The 21,061-nt window shown below is 37.5% G+C and overlaps 1 protein-coding gene across 1 annotated transcript in view; it reads right to left on the reverse strand.

The window, feature by feature from the left end:
* Positions 1 to 21,061, reverse strand: part of LOC134680456 (atrial natriuretic peptide-converting enzyme) — a gene marked incomplete at its 5' end in the record, with an annotated part of 95,499 nt that overhangs the window by 22,045 nt on the left and 52,393 nt on the right. The window lies entirely within an intron of this gene.

A 21,061-nucleotide genomic window follows, 5' to 3' on the forward strand; every position in this document is an offset into this window, starting at 1 on the left:
AACTTCGTTAAAAGATATATTATTAAAATACAAGAAAACTGATTTCAGCGTTTTTGAAAATTCAACCCCTAAGGTGGTGCAAAAGGGGTTGAAAGTTTGTATGGATATCAAACATTTTTTCGAGCGTGGGACTTGAATCTTTGTATTTAGGGATATTATTAGAAGACAGGAAAAGTAATTTCAGCGTTTTGTAAAATTCATCGTAACAGGGTTAAAAAGGGGTCGAAAGCTTGAATCCATTACAAATGCTTTGAAAATTCTTAGAAAGGCATAATAGCCGATTACAAAAAAAAGTAATTGCAACGTTCTTGGAAATTCAACCCCTAAGGGGGTTAAAAAGGGGATGGAAGTTCGTCTTCAGGTGCAAATTTTATTTGAAGCTAGGAACTTGAAACTTTGTAAAAAGGTCTTTGTAAATTAAAATACAAGAAAACTAATTTCAGCGTTTTTGAAAATTCATCCCTATGGTGGTGAAAACGGGGTTGAAAGTTTGTATGGATATCATGCATTTTTTCGAGCGCGGGATTTGAATCTTTGTATTTGGGGATATTATTAGAAGACAATAAAAGTGATTTCAGTGATTTGTAAAATTCATCCCCTAACAGGGTTAATATGGGGTTCAAAGTTTGAATCCATTACAAATGCTTTGAAACTTCTTAGAAAGACATAATAGCCGATTACAAAAAAAAGTAATTGCAACGTTTTTGGAAATTCAATCCCTAAGGGGGCTAAAAAGGGGATGAAAATTCGTCTTGGGGTGTAAATTTAATTTTAAGCTAGGAACTTCTAACTTTTTGGAAAAAAGGTAATAAATTAAAAAACATGAAAACTAATTCAAGCATTTTTGAAAATCATCCCCCAAGGTGGTGAGAAAGGGGTTGAAAGTTTGTATGGAGATCAGATATTTTGTGAGTGCGGAATGCGGAACTTGAATCTTTGTATAAGGGCATAGGTACCTATTATGAGAATACAAGAAAAGTAATTTCAGCAACCAACATCAAAATCCACCTAACTTAAAACTTCATACAACTTGCTAAAAAGAAAAGTACTTTATTTCAACATTGCTTGGATATGAAAATTATAGGTAATGTAAAATGTTGAAGATAAGATTCCACGCGGACGAAGTCGCGGGCAACAGCTAGTCACGTCATACGTGTCTTTGATATACGGCAGGGGATTACTACCCACAAATAAAGGCGGCACACATGATCTCCAATTGTATGTAAAGGTGGGATCAGACGGTTCACTCGAATGAATGTTCACTTGAGTGATAGATTAATTTTTCTTTCATTGCATGTTCACACGGCGCTGGTGCTAAGATTATTCACTTTTCATTTTCTTTCACTATGGCGTCGAATGAAGTGGTGCGTCTTGGATTAATTTATATTTGTGATCATTTAATAAAGATGTTAGCAAGCAAAAAGCAAAGAAAACGTCGACGGTGGTGGGTACGAGCTTCGGATATATTGGGGAAATTAGGTAGCCGTTGAAGATCCTTAATTATATCGCAATCATTTGCGGATGAATAAAAGTAATTTTGAAGAACTTCTACTATTAAGTAGTTGCATCAGCGGTGGCAGCATGATTCCATTTTTACCGCCTGTCACTATGCTCGTGACTTTCGCACTTATGCACTTGTTAGAACGTGACAGGCATGGTATTAAGTACTTACCTAGCGGAATAAATCTTCAAATTTTACTGCGATACCTGGTTACTGGCATTGTTTAGGAACTCTGGAATATTTTTAGAGTAGGTATGTACCTACAAATACCATATCCTGCTTTTTCCAAGAAGTCTAGGTACTACCTATTAGTCCTATTACCCACAGGATTCAAGAAAAATATGCAAAATCGGATGCCTAAATCACAAATAAGAAGAAATTGAAAGGGTATGAGAACTTAATATATTAAAATAGAATTATGAGTGATTTTCTCATTAATCCTATGAAGGGATTCGAAGTTACCCGAACCTACCTAACCTACATTTTTGGGTTCCGTGTGGATAATATTTATTACAATTAGAACATAATAAATAAATTATTAAAGGATCATGTAAATTTTTCTGATTGCAATATTGTTTCGTTTTTATTACGATACTTGGCATTAGTAAATGTTTTTTATCACTATAGTTCGTTTTTTTAGCATTAGAAAGAACTTGAAAGAAGGTAAGCGATCTTGACATGTCTTTTAATTGAAAAACGGTTTTTGAAAATCAGTAACTATTACTTATGAAAGCAGAAGAATATAAATGATCGTATCAGATTCATAATTGTTACATATTTGCCGTAACTTATTTTTAAAATGTGTTTTTCAATTAAAAGACACACAAGATCGTTTACCTTATTCATAATGTTTAAAAAAAACGAAATATAATAAAGCGTTCCCATTACTGGTACTTGTTTACTAGGTACCAAAATAATAAATATTCTGACTCCAAACTTATGAGCAAACAAGTCCCCATTTCCCTCTCTGGACATTGACATTATTGAAAATATTTTTATATAATTTGACGTAGGGGCATAGCTATAATTGATATGCAACAAATTGTGCAAAATATTTTCAATGTTGTTTAATATCCAGAGAAGAAAAAAGTTTTTGGCAAAAATTTCATTTTTGGTACAAGCTTTTATCGCTGACTTATTTTCTTACGACAGACAACTAATACTCATCGAGACAATTCTAAAAACCCCTAAACAATTAGGTTACGTTGTTTCATCACAGAGTTTCTATGGCCACCCCCTGTCTCCATCATCAGATCAGCTCGATGGTAATATAATATTGCATTGTCATCCGATTTATACACACATGCATGCAAAATTTCAGCTCAATCGGAAACCGGGAAGTGGATCAAATTTAACTTGCAAGATTTGATTACACACACACAGACAGACAACGGTCAGGTGAAACTAAATAAAAGCTTGTAAATGAGGACTACGTTTGTAAGAAAAGGCGATTTCGCGCGGGTCCTGCACTTACGTTTTAAGGCCCTGTTTACACTTTGATTAGTGCGAGTGTAGGTATAAACTCGTACTTAACATTAAACACTAATCAATGTGTAAACAGACCCTAAAGCGATCTAAATAAAATTCGATCAGACATGATTAAGCTTGTTTTGATTGGTATCTATTTAAGAAAATCTATAATTAGGTGTGCTCGTAGGCGTTACCAAAGAGAATTTGAAATACAGGCGGATTGTCAAAGTAAATTTACTGCCATTTTTCGACAGAAGATTAAAACTGTTAGAACAATCTTTCGAGCGATGGCGTCATAACCTTTGGCCTTCTGTCGAGTAGATGGCGTTAATATCAATATTTAACAAATTAACACATATCAGTGAAAGAATAAGGATCAAAGTCAAATGTAATTTACCATGAACCATGACAGTAACTCTCTATACACTATATATTGTCTTTGGCGTTATTAAGTTAATAATATATTCGCCTTATTCGAAAAGCTTTTTAAGGATTGTGTATTTATACAATTCATTTTAAATGAAGATTTTTTAATAAAAATAACACGTGAATTGGCTTAAAAGCAACAAACAACGCCATAGCCGTAAATAAAAATAATCTGTGCGCAAAATTGCTTTTTATACCGAATATTTTTTTTTATTCGTAGTTATTTCTGTCCTTAAAATTTCGCCTCTTGTTACTGTTTATAGGGTTCTGTAGGTACCCAAAGGGTAAAAACGGGACCCTATTACTAAGACTCCGCTATCCGTCTGTCTGTCCGCCCGTCAGTCTATCACCCGTTGAAATTTTGACAGATGTATTTCTGTTGCCGATATAACAACAAATACTAAAAACAAAATAAAATAAATATTTAAGTGGGCTCCCAACAAAAGTGTTTTTTTTTTTGTTGCCGTTTTATGCGTAATGGTACTCTTCCCTTCGTGCGCGAGTCCGACTCGCAAGTTTTTAATCCTTGTATATCCCGTGGAAGTGGGTTAGTTTTGCGAACTGATATAAATGCTACATCTTTCACTATAGCTGTAATTAAACCTAAACATACCTAGCCCATCTAAAACAAATTGAAAACCAAATCCTCAACACTTTATGGCGAAGCGTAACATCTCTGCGACATCTTTTATTTGAGCTCGTAAAAACCGCGACGGGCCTGTATGAGCGATGGCCGATTGAATTAAATCGCCCAAACTTATGGCCGGCCGTTACACGTAATGAGACCACTGGGCCTACCCCGCCAAGGAAACGTCAACCCTGACCTCTGGACTTTAAGTGCCATTTCGGCTAACGAGAAAATGTTACCGTTTTTATGACCGCGTAGAAGTAAAAAAAATTAAGGTAATGAGAAACGTAATACCTGGCTAATTTACTCGTCTATCAAAGTTTGTTTTACGCGTGTCTCTGCTTAAATTAAGTTTTGCTTGTAAAAGTACCTTGTAAAAGTATGGACATTGTCTTTTTTTTTCATTTTCATTAAGTGCTGCGGACAGGCCTTAGAGTTATGGCGTTATTCATAAACACGTTATGTATTTGTAAGAAAGGGATAAAAAATAATTTAACAAAATCAGGCCCGTAAAGTTTTATGAATAACCACTTGTTCAGAAAAGTTTACGGGCCTGATTTATAAAACTGTATGTGGCTGAAGGTTTTTTAAGGGCATTGTGCACTTTTTTGATTAAATAGTGGCTGTAAACAGTAAACTTTTCGCTGGGTCCATATTGGGTCGCATAATAATTGATTGTCCTATTGTAATGTTACGCATAAAACTCATTTCGCATAATTGTTATTGTACTGAAAATATTAATATTTCTGAAAAATTATAACACAAAACCTAACCTAACCTACCCTATTCTACACAACCTATGCAAAATATTTTCGAAAATACTTTCTGTTTCAGCTGGAAAAAAAATATGCGAAAAAAGTTTTATGCGTAACATTACATTATGATAATCAATTATTATGCGACGAGATAGGATCCCCTTTTCGCTTCGGGGTGTTGTACATAATTATGAAATATATTTATTTTATATTATATCTGAAGTGTTGTAAAGTAAGTCCGTGAATTATTTATTACTACATATGTACAAATAAAAACCTTGCTTATAAGTAGTTACTTACTTACCTCGTACCCTGTTAAAATATTTATATAGTAATATTCTTTTAGCTTTTCCCCAGTCGTGTAAAAATGGTGTAGGTAGGTATAGAGTCCACCCGTCAGAATCAATATTTCAAATCTGTGAATACTGTTTATCAATTTTTGATGGCAAGTAACTCATTTAACGGTGAAATAATCAAACATTTCAGGTTAGCGTAAGTTGAAATGTGTAGTAATTGGATGCAAGCATATTAAATGAGTGTATAGAATAGAATAGAATAGAATGTTTTTATTCGTGACAAAACTTATAGATAAAACAACAGGTAATACTATCATGGTCACGAAATGGTCCCGACTCAGCAGGTGCTAGCCTAAAGGCTAGCGCTGGTCTTCCGTCGGGGCCATGGACTATTACGTCTAAATTATAAAAGAACACATTATGACAGTTAACTACGTTGCTTGAACCATCTAAGTAAGTACACAATCTGTAAGCTAGCTCGTAACTACGCAACTTACCCCTAAGCCTAAGTTAAACACTGCCTTAGACTTAACTGTTTGGGCCATAGACATATTTTTAGTAGACTACCCAAATATACCTACTTGGCAGGCTAACGAATATGCACTGCCAGGCACATACCTACAATTAGGTTCAAATAAGTTAAAGAAAAATGTGGGTAGATTCCAATTACATTAAGTCGTCCGCCAAGTTTTACGTGAAGTTACTGGCAAGGTTGCCGGGTGCCGGTGCAAATTTAGCGTGGTTGTACTCTATTGATCGAAATTGAAATGTGTAAATTCTTACACCGTCGCTGATTGCGTATCAAAGAGAATAAGATAAAAATTAAGTAGAGACAGACCGAGAAAATTTGCAGCTACTTTGATAGCCCACGTAGTGTAAGTGTCATTTTAAACGTCAAACTTCTATGAAATTATGACGTGTAAATAACACTTGCACTGTGGGCTATCCAAATCACTGCAGACTTTTCTTGGTCTAACTTTATCACCATATTTTTTTTCTAAAATACAGTGACGATACATGTGATCTGATTTAAAGATGTTTATGAATGATCTGCTCAAAGTATATTTCAATTCTCAATACATAACTGCATATTGATACATCAAGGCATTTTTGAACAATTATTGATGACTACTTGACTACCTAAATATGTTCGTCTAAATTTTCTATCAATTATCTATTGTAAAGTATTGAGGTTAGTTGAGGTAGGTTTTTACAATCTCTTAACGGTCTGTTTAGATCAATGTCTGTATCACGCACACAGTACATCCACGGCCAGTTGCCAACATTGTTCATAATGTATGGCTTGCAATATGGCAGGCTTACGCGCTACTATGCATAATCTCTACGAATGCATTCAAATTAATCTCACTGAGTATCTATCGATTATAGGGCTTCATTCAAGCGAGATAGACCGAGATTATGATCAGATTAATAGGTAATGTTGTAATAACCATATTTCTGAAATATGTAAATGGTTAATGTTTTCACTTAAATGGTAATGTAATCTAGCTGTAATCGCGTTATAAAACTGTTTATAATTATTGGATAAAAATGAGAAAAAACATTTGAACATATGGTTCAGTTAATTTTTTTTAAATGTCCCAATGTGTGCCCCAGATATAATTATAATAAAATAAAAAATATTTTGCCTACAAAAGACAAATCTATTTAATTACGTACACATAAATTTAGTTTAACTGTTAAGTAGTAAGTAATGAGGAGGTGGATAGGTATACCATATAAAGTAAAAAAATATAACCTGCTTTTGCTCATTATAATTATGTTTAAAGAGACTGGACACTGAAAAGAAGTGACCAGATATCGAAAGGTCCAACTGTATGTATAATAAATGCTAATTTGAGTTCCCTTTAATAGCTTTTAGTATAAGACTCTCGGGTTAGGTACCTACGTAAAGTTTAACGAACTCCAACCACGTTGGTTTAAGCTTCCCGTAAATCCTGTGCAATCAAAAATATCCCGCATATCAGGGATTACCACAAGTAGCGTAGGCCGAGGCCGTCGACCTCCACGCAACCATTGGTGGCGTCATTCTCATTGCTCTCATTCCAGGCGTTCCAGTGTAAACCTTCGAGTGACAAGCAGTTGGCTGGTGGTTGATTGATCCAATTGTATTTCTTGAGCGATTTGGGGCAGCGTTTGAGGGAGGGTCATGATCCTCGTTCCGGGTCATTCCTGATGCAGAGGCTGTCTATCGCGGTCCAGCGTGGCAACGCGGAAAGCGTGATGGGTACCTTTGCGCCTTGAAGGGCGCGGGGCGGGTTGTATGACTAAGTTCTTAGTTGTGGCGTTGTCAACTTAGTTTTTTAATTTAGTTTCAAGTAAATTTTAATGTAATTTATTAATTGAATGATTGAGCATGCTTGTTTAAGTATAAGTTTTAATTTGTAATAGGATTAGTTGTATTGATGGTTTATGTAATATTTGAAGCATGTGACGCATTTAGTATTTTAATAAAAATCCCTTGTAGATCGTATTTGAAGATTCGTTGTAAATGTACGTCAATCAACCGCGGAAACTAGAGAAAGACCAATCTAGACTGTAAATTAAGGTTCATAGCAACTATGGCAGATCAACTTCGACTCTTCTTCCTCGCGTTATCCCGGCATTTCGCCACGGCTCATGAGAGCCCGGGGTCCGCTTGACAAACTAATCCCATGATTTGACGTAGGCAGTAGGTAGGTAGGCAGGATCAACTTCGACTACGCCATTGAATGCAGTGTCCGTGACAATGATGAAGAGATCAACCTCAACTTCTTTTTACTTGACTGTTGTGTCAACCGACCATACCATACCACACCAACTACTGGCCTCCGCGATACAGGGCTATAACCGCGAAAATCGAAGTTCGCAAATTGCGGGCATCTTTCTCTGTCACTCGTATTACGCCTTCATTGGAGTAAAAGAGAAAGATCTCCGCAATTTGCGAATTTCGGTTTTCGCGGTAGCCCCTCAGGCTTGCCTAGTGCGGGGACCACCGATACCGAAATTGCACCGCACGTTAAGGCAAATATGTAAAATTTATGAATCTAATACGATCATTTATATTCTTCTGCTTTCATAAGTAATAGTTTTTGATTTTTAATTTAAATTTTTTCAATTAAAAGACGTGTCAAGATCGCCTACCGTGCAAGTTCTTTCTAATGCTAAAAAAAACGAACTATAATCAGTAGTCAGGATCGGTATAAGGCTCTCGAGGTCACGTTACTGTGGTCTGCCCGAGAATCCGACTCATCACCCCCGCAGGTCGCCCATCCAATGCGAGCTCACGGCCGGATCTCGTAATTAGCCATTTCATCGGCTAGACACGCGGACTCAGTGTTGCCAACTTGGCATAAATGATGCCAGATCTGGCATATTTTCACTCGCTTTGGCACCAAAATTTTCCATTTAGCATCTGGCATATTTTTTAGCATAATTTAGTCTAAGCCAAGTTTGCACCAACTTGGCAGCAACAATATGCGCCATCGCCTTATGTGGTTCATATTTTCATATTAATTTTGACTTTTGTGGACGGATGGACGTCAACGGACTATATCAAGTTGGTCAAGCAGATCTTGTCAGTAGAAAAAGGCGGTAAATTTGAAAAAAGTATCTGTTTTAAGTGTCTAATTTCAAGTGATATTTTAGAATTTTTTTAGAATAGGTGTTTCATAAATCTTTGGCATAATTTTGGCATAATCTAGACATCAGTCTAGCATTTTTTCAAAATCCGAGTTGGCAACACTGCGCGGATTTTCGGTACGATAATTGGGACGTTGTTTCTGGCTGTATTGGATGGGATTGGTGTGATGAAATGAATACGATATTACGTTCAAGTTCCTCGGGACTTGGGAGATAGAAGGCTTGTTAATAAAAGAGTAGGTACAGTCTGCATCAATAACACAACACGCCAAAAGGTATTTGCTACCCTCGAATACCGTTCCAAATTGAGATATACCTTACATACCTCTACTGTTACTATGGTATTTAGTGTGGTGGTTTTGTAGAACCTTTGACGCATAGTCTGATACGCTTTTGATGCGGACTGTACCTTAGCTTTGCTTTGCTTAGATTTAGCTGTTTGCTACTGAATTGATTGCCTTACTTATTGAAGCAATATTATGGAGTTCGAATGATCTCCGAAGAATGCTTGCACTAGTTGCACTGTTGCTATATCCCGAAACCTCGATGCTTACACGCTGACTGTAACTTAACGATATTTCTTTAAAATACGTCGGTGGCAAACAAGCGTACGGCCCGCCTATTGGTAAGCAGTCACCGTAGTCTATGGACGCATGCAACTCCAGAGGTGTTACTTGCGCGTTGCTGACCCTTTAAAAACCTGTACACTCTTTTTTTTAAAAACCCGATACTGTAGACCCTTGGGAAATACTCGGCCGGAGCGTCCGCGAGAGGTGACGGTATATCAAGAAAAATTTTAAAATTACTAGGTATCATAAATCATAACATTCATAACTGAGATGAATGTAAATATAGCGACACATCTTCACAAACTGTTATACTGTATTTTGTACTACTTACAGGGCGGATTTTGTGTCGAATAACTATATACTTAAGCACTTATTCCTCATCCGTGAGATATTTAACAGAGCCACTTGCATCATCCCTCTAACCTGGGATTAACCGGTTAAGCCGTTAACTAAGTGTCAAATTATACTGTTAACTAAGTGTCAAGTTATGTGGGACTCCCTGTTGTGGGCTAATGAGACCCCAGGTTTAATGGTATCTCCCGGTTTAACCGTTTAACCCCAGGTTAGTGAATGGTGCACGTGGCCCTTAGTGTATTTGACACTACGTAAAATATCTCACTGTAGAATACCGACTTGTTAGGTATCATAGCAATAAGAGTAACGAACAGGGTCTTAAATATTGGCTTTCGGGGTGTTAAATTTAAAGCGGTTACTTACATGCGTTTCTAATCTCTAGGGATAAAATTAAAATAGTTGTGGAGTAAAATTTAATTTAAATCAACGTCCAGCGCGACCTACATGTAATATATTATGCTTAAAAGGTACCCATTGTCTTAAAACACTAAATCAGGGTTCAACTCACATTTGGGTAATGAACAAGCCGCAAGGGCGCGCGGGTTCGATCCTTATTCAATATCAAACTTTGTTATAATCGTGATTATGCTCTCGGGGTTAAAACGTTTAATGAATGAAAATGATTTAGTTAGCGAGAAGGTAAAGGTCATTTCACTTATGTACGAATATGGTTATGATTCAAATGGTATGGTTATGGAAAAAAGCGCTGGTGGCCTAGCGGTAAGAGCGTGCGACTTTCAATCCGGAGGTCGCGGGTTCAAACCCCGGCTCGTACCAATGAGTTTTTCGGAATATATGTACGAATTATCATTTGATATTTAGCAGCTGCGGTGAAAGAGAACATCGTGAGGAAACCGGACTAATCCCAATAAGGCCTAGTTTCCCCTCTGGGTTGGAACGTCAGATGGCAGTCGCTTTCGTAAAAACTAGTGCCTACGTCAAATCATGGGATTAGTTGTCAAGTGGACCCCAGGCTCCCATGAGCCGTGGCAAAAATGCCGGGATAACGCGAGGAAGAAGATGGTAATGATTCAAACGCTAAGGTAATTGTAGGTTGTACAGAATCGCCAAAATACGTTTACACATTAGGAAAATTGTTCTTACTTAAAAGCCTGGCACGGCCGACTAAGTACACCTACTTCTCACAGTGAAGAGTACGCTAAGAGTACGGTGGAAGGTATTAATTCATGAGCCATTTCGTATTTTGTCACAGTGACAATCAATATGAAAGTCGCTAGAGACCTTATACTATTGTCACTGTGACAAGGTACAAAATGGGCCACAAATTAAAACTTTCGACTGTATATAGGGTGTTTGGTACATCGTTTGCCAAATTAAAACGGCAGATAGGTTGAGTCATTTGCTATCTTAGGCCTAGAAATTTTTTATTTGGTGCAAATAAAATTTTTCACTTCTATGACAGGTTTTCGTAAATTTCAAATTTTTACTTGCGTAGTAGTACAAAAACCAATGCCAATTTTGTTTTTCTAGGCATGGGAAGATAGCAAATGACTTAAGCTATCTGCCGTTTTAATTTGGCAAACGATGTACTAAACACCCTGTATAATAAATATGGGTATATTTTATTTTAATGGGTCCATTGTAACACCTATGCGGTGTTATTAAATCACTAACTGCAAATTGAAACCTAAACGAGGGATTTAATGGGTGGTGCGGTGTTTACAGCCCGCAGACCGTTCGAACGCCATTAGCCGGGCCAAACGAATCGCTCACTCGGCGCCATTACGGTTCACGGACCGTGGACGAGTCAATATGTGACGTTCTACGGAAAAAGGTACCTTATGGCGGCTGGCGCTTACGTCGCATAGTGTCGTTAATAATAGCGTAAGCGCCAACCGCCATAAGGTACCTTTTCCCGTGGGACCTCACATATTTTTACGTACACACAAATGTGTAGGTATGTGCTGCTCATCAGAGAACAGACCGTGATGACAATTGTTAATAGAAAACGCTAATCGAAACTTAAATAATGGTAATGGTCTCGTGGCTTTTAATAGCATCTGTCATACCGACATATTTTTTCCATTCGTTTGACATATTGTCGATGTACGATTGTCATATTGGCTAGTTACCAGCAAATTACTAGTTCGCCGAACGATATCAGCCTGTCAGTTAACCGCAAGATAGTGACAGGTCCGAACAACTGACAGGCTGATATCGTCCGGCGAACTGGTAATCTGTGGGCCCCTTGTAGTGTCCCTTACGGCTATTTTTCTCCGATATTTTATAATATGCCTTAAACATTTCCCTATGAAAAACCTAGTGTGGAATTCTACATAGCTATTTTAAGATAAGAATCATCATAATCAGAATTACTTTATCGTAGTCTAAAGTACTTATTAGTCCCAACAACTTGCGTATTGTAAACTTTGTTTGCATTGTGGTTCCAATTTGTATTGAAAGTTGGATCGCAATACAACTATTGATTACCGCAAGTGCCGCAACTATGTAAACGGCAGCGTAGCGGCATTCCGCGGCCGACCTGTAATATTTGATTCAAAGCGTAGCGGGCTCAGCGACCAGCGGCTGCACAAACGAGACAGCGAATTGCATCGCAGGCTAAACTGCCCATACGGGCGAAGCGTAATAACCAGCCGGCGAAACATGCACCGCAGCAAATAATGGCCGCCGATATCACTACAACGGCTTCAAATCACATTACGGCAAATAAAACAACAGATAAACCGCTGAAACCGACCATCGATTTACAAGCTAATTCGGCAGATCCCCCAAAATTACTACTGACTATTGACAAATCAGCTGATGATGATTTTGAGCCCGTCCAAAGCCGCCATCAACGCCGCAAAATGCGAAAATCAAACGTCATGATTAAGGGAACCGCGACCGACTCCTCCGTCAAAGGGGTGGAGATTTATAAATTTCTTCATGGTTGTTATTTTAAAACAGATACGACACCTGAGAGCCTCAAAAACTATCTAAATAGTATTCACGACGGAGCCCATTATATAGTAGAAAAAATACAGTCAAAACGAGATAGCTATAACTCATTTAAAATTGGTATCCCAGTTGCCGCATATGATAGTTTCCTCTCGACGTCTGTGTGGCCAATAAACACCAGCATCTCCGAATGGCAGCCCTTTCTCCGCCGAAGGGAGACCCAGTCTCCCACCGGAGACGACTCCACCGGCCAAATCGGACTCAAACAATAGACTGGTGAATATACTACACCTAAACATAAATAGATTGGCCAACAAAACCGGCAAACTAGAAAGTGAACTCCAACTCCAGCATAAAATCGACGTATTGTGTCTATCTGAACATTGGCTCGAATCCAGTCAGATAACCTCTGTAAATATACTGAATTACCAGCTACGGGCACACTACTGCCGACCATCACGGATGGGTGGCGGGGTCTGTATATACGCTGCTGCTGACATCTTGACAATGGAACGCAAAGAAGTTACTGATCTCTCCGTCGAAATGCAGTTTGAAGTGTGCGCCATCGAGTGTATTGGCCTTGACCTAATCGTAGTATGTATTTATAGACCACCCAATGGTGACATTAACTTTTATTTATCGAAACTTAATGAATTATTAAATTTAACTGCTATTAAAAATAGTAAAGTAATGATCTTGGGTGACATAAATATTGATTTATTATCAAATTGCAGCAATACTAATAATTTATATGATAGTATTAAATTGTGTGGGTTTAAGAGCCTCAACAACGTACCAACGAGGATAACGAGTACCTCGAAAACGTGTATTGACCATGTTTACTCTAATATAGTTAAGTCTGACATAACTCATATGCACTGTAATGACCTGAATTTATCTGACCATTTATCTGTTGAAATTAGTGTTAATATAATTAAGGAAGGGACATTTAAATCTCACATATTAAAAAGACATTTTTCACATTGTAAAAATCAAGAATTTTCTCGTAGCCTAGATATGTATGACTGGCTCTCAATCTTAAAAAAATCTAACTGTCCAAATGCAAGAATGGAATCTGTAATAAATACCGTAAAACATTATTTTGATGTATATTTTCCAATTAAATATCACCCCGCAAAAGTATCAAACGATGTGTGGGTCACTGACCTCATAAGAACTAAACGCAAATACATTAGTAAATTGAAGATCAATATTTCCCGAAACCCTGATGACGCTGAGTCGCTATCTGAGCTCATAAAGGCGGAACCCTCATACTGGGCATTATTAAAAAACTGTAGAAGAAGCTATATAAACGACCAAATTTCTAAAAGTAGCGATAATATGTGCCGCAATATATGGAAAGTGATATCGGCCGAAACGTGTAGAAATAATAAAAATAGTAACCGTGCGATCGATATTCTTGTTAGCAAGTCGGCGGGGGACTGCGCGAGCGCACGCGCCGCCTCGGCCGCTGCACTACTAAACAGGTACTATGTTGGAGCTAACGTAAACAATGCGAAACCTTGCACTCCCACTGCGCTTCAATACCTATCAAATTATTTAGATAAATCTCCCCCACAACTTATTTTTACTCCATTCACCTTAAGTGAAATGATTTCCACCTGTAAAAAAATTAAAAGAAAAACCTCAAAAGATATACACGATATGTCTACGCATATTATAGATTGTTTGTCTCCATTAGTACTATCACTGTTTCTTTCATTATTTAACGAATGCGTCAGTGCGGGTATCTATCCTAACATTTTAAAATTAATTAAAGTTCAACCTATATACAAAGGCAAGGGCGAATTCTGTCTACCTAAGTCTTATAGACCAATATCACTCGTTCCTATCATCTCAAAGATATTTGAGCGACTACTTAGTAATAGATTAATGCATCATTTTACATCTAACAGATTATTAAATAGCCAGCAATATGCGTACCAGCCTGGGCGCTCGACATCAGATGCCGTGCGGGACGTGGTGGGGAGAGTGTTAGGGCACCTGGAGGACTCGCGACAGGTCGCCGCCATCTTCTGCGACTTGTCGCGCGCCTTCGAGACTATTGATCACTCTCTTCTTCTTAGGAAATTGTTTGAGTACGGTGTCACAGGATCCTTTCATAAAACGATTTCTTCTTTCCTAGAAAACAGAAAGCAACGCACCTACGTGCTCGACTCTAAATCAGACCTTGAGTCAACTGGTAACAGCGCCGTCCCTCAAGGATCTGTCGCTGGAAATAATCTTTTTTTTAATACTAGCAAACGACATAACGACAGCCTGTCCTGACGTAGAATATGTTTTATTTGCAGACGACACTTGCATAATTGTAAATGCCGACAGTTTTGATAGCTTAAAATCTAACCTTGGTCATGTAATAAACCTAGTTGAAAAATGGTTCACCTCTAATGGCATGTCACTTAATCTTGAAAAGACCAATATCATACATTTTCAGCTAAGAAATTCAATAAAATATAAACTTAATATAGTACTAAATGACACAATAATACCACAAGTTGATACTGCTAAGTACTTGGGTTTCATGATCGATTCTGGGCTGACGTGGGCGTCTCATATTTCAATGACCTGTGACAGACTGGCCTCAGCATGTTATGCGCTGTCCCGGTTAGCCGGGAGTCTATCAATCGAGAACCTAAAGATGGCTTACTATGGTTATTTTCACTCGATATTAGTTCAGGGAGTGGAACTGTGGGCCACCGCTGCTGATAGGGACAGGGCGTTCAAAATGCAAAAACGCGCCATTCGTGTAATTGATGGAAAGCCAGTGGACCACCCGGCACAACAATTGTTTAAGAAACATAAAATCCTTACCCTACCCTGTGTATACATACTGGCCGCGTGTATGTACGTTAGGCAAAACATACATAACTATAAACGTGCAAGTAGTGAGCGCCGTCCCCGGCTACTTGCCCCGAGGCGCCGACTCGCCAAATCACGACGGTCACTCAGCGTCATAGGACCAACTATTTACAATTCGGTACCCTCAGATATACTTAACTTAAATAGTGACCAAGTATTTAAAACTAAACTTAAACTGCTGCTTATAGAAAAAGCATTCTACAGCATTGACGAATTTATAAATATTCGATGAGGTCATTGACTACTGCACCATAATAATTAATTGTATTAATGTTAACAATAATAACGTAATAAGAATAATGTTTTTGTTTATAAAAATGTTATGAAATAATTAATTTAATTAAAGAAAATATGTACCTACTAGCATATATTTTTTGTAAATATGTATAAAATGTGACCTGTAAAATCTGCTTTTACCAATAAAGATCTGTATTCTGTATTCTGTATTCTGTAGCAGCTCTCGGGCGGTTTGTGCCGCTTAAGGCAAAGCAATGGAAAATGCACATGGACATTTTTCTACAAAATTGTACCTTCTGCCGGAGTTTGGCGGACCTCGGAAAACTAACAAATAAGATGATATCTAGAATACACGGCGATATAAGATTCAGATTTTTACAATCTCGATACCTACCAATACGTATCTAAAGGTACATATCAGTCATTTTTTGAGTCGTAAAGTTACAACTCCCATAATATTTCGAATCACAATAGAAGTTAGTAGATGGTTTTTAAAAGCAACCTTATAAAACTCCATAGATCATTTACTTTTCGCCAACAAAGAGACAAGGAAGACGAATGTAAAAAGGGAACCCTTACAATTTTGCGAGAACACTTGAATTTTTTTGGCCTGTTGTGTACATGGAGCTATTACAATTTGAGATAGGTTTTATGTGAGATTCAAAAGGTTTGCACAACTCGTGTAGGATGATACACGTGTACGTGCCTTAATATACCGGGTGTGGCCTGTAACACGAGCAAATAATTAAAACATAGATTGTACTCCTCAAACGGTGACACTTTTGTTCAACAACTTTTAAAAAATATTAATTATTTAGACTCCCTATTTTTCGTACAAAATAAATATTATCTTCAATGGACGCCATCGCCACGCCATATCATTGTGATTGACGTTGCTTGTCACGCCTTAAACAAAACAAAATTCGCAATACATTGCGTCTTAGAATAAACTTTAAAGTGTATTAAAAATCAAACCACAAGTTATTTTTAAAAGTCGCTGAACAAATGTTAGTCAGTATGAGGAGTACAGCCTACAGTTTAATTATTTGCTCGTGTTACAGGCCACACCCGGTATAAGAAGTTTCAGAGCAGAGACACGTTGAGCCTCTGGCGATTTGAACAACTTGATTAGGTACTTAATAGTTTACAGTATTGTCTCGAGGTCCATTCAAGCTAAATTTCAATGCCAATTTTATGCCTAATAGGTCTTTTTGGAAAAGGTTTTGTTTTGAACGTTTCCTATTGGGTTAGTATTCTGGTTATTAGCATTCGAATACGCGACGGTATAGTGTAGCTGTAGCAACTTCGTTTAGTGTAGTGTAGTAACTTCGTTTGCAAGGGGTCTGTTCTTAAGTCTTTACCCTCCACAGCTTTTTTTATAAAAAGGAATATTGTTAGATTACTTAACGTAAGTAATTAAATTAAAATAGTAAAATATAGAACCTCGACGCCCTGTCATAAGTAAGTAGTAGAGTGGTTTTGTTAGTTTAGCTGAAGAATAATTCCAAGTTCGTTTACCGTTATTCAACAAGTTAACAAAATCAAAACAGGGATGTTTTGGACTTTAAATAAACCTGTCCTTTTATATGGATTCTTTCGTTACCCGACTCCCCTTAAGCGCTCGACTCATGTAATAACGTGCTTGCCTATTTTTATTTGCATTGTATGTACTATTTATGTATAAACTAGAGATGCAACGGATAGTTGTTTGGCCAGATACCGGATACCGGATATTCGGCCTCACCATCAGCGGAATATCCGGTATCCGGCCGCCGGATATTCGGCCAGCGGAACTATACCTACATTTCGGTTTTTCAGGTGCGCATTCTGCAGGTTTGACCTGTTTCCTAGCGAACGTTCGCGCGGACGCATTTCTAGGTTCGAAATGGAATTATTAAATTGTTTTAAAATAATAAACTAGTACGATTATGATTATGACCGTGTCTGTTTCTTAAATCCAATTTGTTTACTCCGAAATCAAGCAATGTTACTATGCGGTATCCGGCCGGATAGTAAAATAATGGCCGGATAGGCCGGATACCGGATAGTAACCGGGTATCCGGTGCATCTCTAGAATAAACGTTCTACGCGCTGTTTCATCGCCAAATTCCTGGCATTTCTGTTCCAGTCTATACACGAGCCGTGAGGATTTCATACAAAAAGTATGCAGCAAAAGATACGAGTATATTATATTTTAAAACAATTTTTTAGCCTTTTTCTGAGTTTTCTTTCTATTTTGAATAATTTTCTGACCTAATTAATTTTTAAATTGAAGGACATTTGGGTGGATTTCAAACACACGCGAAAAATTTCATTTCGGTCCGTACAAATAAAAGTTGATAGTGAAAACTAAAGTTACTGTAGGTGAAAACCTGCAGTAACTTTTATCAACAATTAAAACAATGTATTATGACAGAAATAAATATGCACCAGGTTAAGCAGCACATAAAAAAGATGCGGGTTTAAACTGATAATAAGAATAAAATATTAATAAAACCTATATAGTAAAATGTAATAAAAACCCGAAGTGCGACTCGGAAACCTCCGATAAAGTAAAGCTGATCAGATTCGATTTATAATTCGATTTCACGAAAACTTTAGAAAATAACGACCGATTCACTCGGAAGATAGCAGGCCCGGGAACATTCCACTTTACGTCAGGTGTCGCCTAACAACGCCTTTATGGCCTATATAACAAGGTTCAATTTCACCCGGCAATAAACCCGTAATGGAGATCGCTCGATAGAACACAATTATGATCTGTGATTTCGTTTTTATTGGATTTATAATGGAATAAAAACGTTTATTGTTGATTTAATGCGCAAAGCAGTCTAATTTAATTTGGTGGAGTTGATTGTTTTTGGTTGTTGTTTTTTGGGGTTTGTGATGGAATAAGCCTTTAGGTGAGTATTGATTGAATGTGCGGTGTTTGTCTGGACGATACACGTGTAAAGGCTTGACCTAGCTTTAATAATCAGTAATGGATTGCCTGCAAACAGAGTGTTTTAAGTGTTTTAACGTAGGTATGAAAATACTGCTTTTTTTGTTTTTGATCATATTGAAAACTTTCAATTATCTATTGTAGCAAATTAAGAAAATGGTTGTTCCATAGAAAACTCCGAGATCTGATTGGAAAAAATGTTTGAAACAGTACCTAATATGTATTTATGTCTGTGTCTCACGGAAGTTTTGTTATTAAAATACTTTTAAATGATCATATTTACATTGAACTATAAATCTCAAAATACATATTTAATCATCATCAAGATCAAGTAACTATAAAACATAGGTACCTAGTTTTGAAAATGCATTGTGCTTGCTTGTGTAACATAATCCTGAAACTTAATAACCAGAAACAAGCAAAATACAACTATAGTACCTAAATAGTTAACTGACTGGCACACAGAAATGCTAGCCTGCCGAAAACCCGGAGCCAGACAGGTGCCGGCGAGCGGACAGCAGGCCACGAATTCCCATGGTAACGCAAGCGTAGGTGAGACGACTTTTTGAGAGAGCCAGGGTGGCAGGGTAAACGACCTCGTGAATAGCGTACAAAAGTTAAGGTAAAGGGTAAAGTAGTGTAAGGCCGATCGATGGATACGGCCAAGTCTATCAAGCGATTGGAACGATGCCTCCGATATTCCGCCGAAAGGCATTCAACGGCCGGCGCGCTGACAACAGCGAATCAGCGTTGCATTTCCCGACTGCCAGAAAATGTGCAATTGTACAAGTGTCAAAGCGGGCGGGCGCGCGGACATTTTGATAGTGCTGCTGAATTTTTACCTAACGAAATTTAATAGAACTAGGGTGACGTTAAAAAATGGATAGCGAAAACTTTGCAAATAAAATACGATCACAGGCACGCCTAACTGAAATTAAAAAGATGTGAAGAATGACGTGGCTATTCTGCGTCACCAAGCATATCAAGCATAATAGGTACCTATTAACCACTCAATCAATATAGGAATAGTGCCGCCAACCCATTACGCAAAATAAGCGCGATATTATGACGTCGAGTTGCGGAAACCAAGCCCGCGAAAACCTATAACCTATAACCACTCAATCACTTAGGCCCACTTGCACCATCCCACTAACCCGGGGTTATGTGGTAGAACCGTTAACTCAGTGTCAAATTGTACTGGTAACCATGGTAACTCCAGGTTTAACCGATTAACCCGGGGTTAGTGGAATGGTGCAAGTGGGCCTTAGCCAGTTAGCGAAAACCAGTTCCGAGTTTTAATTTGAAATTTGTCACACGAGAATTCGGCAAACAATAGAATGAGTTTTCAAATGGCCGAGCAGTGTTTACAGCCGTATCATATTTATTTATAAAAAAATTCAACAACATCATAATGTTGATGAGTAAGTATACAATTTAGGCTGTTTAAATACAACACTTTAATGAATTCTGTTTGTTTTTATCCATTCAAAGTTTTAATAGGATGATCAGTAAGGGGTCATCCATTAATTACGTCACACGAATTTCTAGGTTTTTTGACCCCTCCCCCCTCCTTGTCACACTTGGTCACATTTGGCAAACCCCTCCCCCTAGTGTGACGTCACATTTTTTCTACGAAATCGCCAAATCGAATTAAGTAAGTACCTAAGTATTATTAATATTTTATCAAAATATTATTGACGATATAAATATTAGTAATTTTATAACCCAAAACTGCTTAGGAAAGAAAATTAAACGAATAAAAACGATTATCGTTTTAAAAACTTGTTATTTAAATGTACAGCGAATAAAATAATTTAAATAAATTTTCGGTTACTGATGAAGTTAAAGTGACGTCACAAAGTTTGTTTCTCCCCCCTCCCTCATGTCACAATATGTCACATTTTCTTGACCCCCTCCCTCCCCCTAAACGTGTGATGTAATTAATGGATGACCCCTAAGTACAAAATAAATCATTTTTATTTAATAGCAACAATTTGAAAAGAAACACTCATGCCCGCACCCGCAGCAGAATGTAATAAAAGTTGACTGATGAAACCTTTTAAATTTTATGTAATTAATACAAGAACATAAAAGTAATTACCCACATATTGCTCTTAAAAAAGTTTATCTTGCAAGTTTATATCTTACTACTACCAAGATTACCTATAAAAAGAAATTTTATGGAGCGGTGTAAAATGGCTCATTTTATACTTTAGTTTAAGTACAATTATTAAAATTGAAGTATAGTATCCAAATTAAATTGCAAACGTGCTTAGAAAGGTAACTGTTTGTCAGGCGTGGCCGCAGCGCGCTTGGCGCTTCGGCTTCATTTCACGGGTGATCAGCTCCCGCGGGCCATTACCGCGATACAAACTGTTGTCCCGTTTATTTGATCACGGAATTTTGCTGGAAACCCAATGGATTTCAGGGATTTCATTGCTTT

Source organism: Cydia fagiglandana, chromosome 3, assembly GCF_963556715.1.
Source record: "Cydia fagiglandana chromosome 3, ilCydFagi1.1, whole genome shotgun sequence".
In the NCBI taxonomy this organism is placed as follows: Eukaryota; Metazoa; Arthropoda; class Insecta; order Lepidoptera; family Tortricidae; genus Cydia; species Cydia fagiglandana.